The 1958-nt window shown below is 41.3% G+C and overlaps 1 non-coding gene across 1 annotated transcript; it reads left to right on the top strand.

The window, feature by feature from the left end:
• Nucleotides 1-1453: 1453 nt before the first annotated feature.
• LOC141616333 (small nucleolar RNA R71) lies at nt 1454-1560 on the top strand. The gene has a single exon (XR_012530688.1). It is a non-coding gene; the product is annotated as a small nucleolar RNA R71 (small nucleolar RNA).
• The last annotated feature ends 398 nt before the right edge of the window (nt 1561-1958 follow it).

Raw genomic sequence — 1958 nt, 5'->3', positions numbered from 1 at the left:
CGTCGATCTATCGGCCATTTGGAGTGTGATATTGGTGCATTTAAGCTCTCCTATCCCCAACCTTTTACTCACCGAGTACGGCATAACACTCACACTAGCCCCTAGATCACATAAGGCTTTGTTTATCGTGGTGTCGCCAATGGTACACGGTATTGAGAAGCTTCCCGGATCCTTTAGTTTTGGAGGTGAACTCCATTGAAGTATTGCACTACTCACCTTGGTGAAGGCGATAGTCTCAAGTTTCCGGATCGACTTCTTCTTTGTGAGGATGTCTTTCATGTATTTCGCATAGGCCGGCACGTGATTGATTAATTCCGTGAAAGGAATCGAGACTTCCAAATTCTTCACAATTTCCATAAACTTTCCAAGTTGGTCATCAAATTTGGGCTTGGCTTGACGACTTGGAAAAGGAAGTCTAATCACAATGGGCTCCTTCTCCTTGACCTTGTCTTCATTCTTCTTTGAAATTTCTTCTTTTGATGATTCTCCATCTTTGGAGTTTTGCACAATTTCTTCTTTATCACTAGCTTCCACAACTTCATCCTCAACTTGCTTCTTCGGTGCTTCATACCTTGTACCACTTGTCAAGTGAATGGCACTAACCGTTTCATGTCTTGGGGGATTACTTTGAGGTGGTAATTGCCCCTTTTGTCTTTGTGAGCTTGAAGATGCTAGTTGAGTCAATTAGGTTTCCAACATCTTGGTGTGAGCTAGAATGTTGTTGATGGTGGTTTCCTTTGCTTGACTATCTTTTTGCATTTGAGTGAAAAACTCTTGTTGATTCTTTTGCATTTGGAGGACTGCTTTTTGAACATCAAAACCTTGGTCATTTTGGTGATTGTATGGATTTTGATTTTGGTAACCTTGGTTTTGATTGTAAAAGGGTCTTTGATTTTGGTTTCTCATGGGTGGTGGGGTGTATGTTATTTGAGGGTTTTGAACATTTTGGCTTTTGTATGAGAGATTTGGATGAAACTTGGTGTTTTCATTGTAATAGTTGGAATAAGGGGTACCACTCTTGTATGCTTGGAAAGCATTCACTTGTTCATTTGTTCCCCTACATTCACTTTGGTCATGTCCCAAAGTTCCACAATTGTCACATATCCCACTTGGGATTGATGAGGATGTCGTCATGGCATTAACATGATGCTTTGCTGATTTTGAGGCTTCTTCAAGTCTAGCCATAGCTTGTTCAAACTTCAAATTGATTGTGTTAATGTGAGCACTAAGTTGAGCACCCAATTGAGTAACGGAGTCCACTTCATGCTTTCCTCCTCTAGTAGCCTTGCGAGGCCTACTATATTATGAGTTATGGACCGCCATTTCCTCAATCTTGTTCCATGTTTGATTGTCATCAACTTCGGTGAACATTCCATTTGATCCCATGTTGAGAATGTTCCTTGAATCTTCATATTAACCGTTCCAAAATTGTTGTACCAAGAACCACTCGCTAAGTCCATGGTGAGGACATGAGCGACAAATTCCCTTGAACCGCTCCCAAGCTTCATACAAAGATTCTTCATCCCTTTGCTTAAAACCCGTAATTTGAGCTCTTAGCATGTTAGTCTTTTCCGGTGGGTAGAACTTTTTGTAGAAAGCTAGAGCCAACTTCTTCCAAGAATCAATTCCAAGAGTGGCCTTATCAAGGCCCTTCAACCATTATTTTGCGGTGCCGATTAGAGAAAAAGGAAATAAGACCCATCGAATTTGGTCTTGAGTTACACCGGTTTGAGAAATCGCCTCACAATAGTCACAAAAGGTTTCCATATGAGAATGAGGGTCTTCACTAGGCATCCCCCCAAATTGGCTCCTTTCGACTAATTGGATAAATGCGGATTTGTCAATGAAATTTCCGGTTAGATGTTGTGGTGTGGGAGTACCATTGGGTAGGTTCTCCTCGGTGGGTACGGAATGTGATGAAAACTTAGGCATTGTAGGTTGATTTTGTGGGGTATTTT

Source organism: Silene latifolia, chromosome 11 (assembly GCF_048544455.1).
Source record: "Silene latifolia isolate original U9 population chromosome 11, ASM4854445v1, whole genome shotgun sequence".
Classification (NCBI taxonomy): Eukaryota; Viridiplantae; Streptophyta; class Magnoliopsida; order Caryophyllales; family Caryophyllaceae; genus Silene; species Silene latifolia.
Note: the sequence above shows the minus strand (reverse complement) of the source record. Positions and strands in the feature narration are given on the sequence as shown.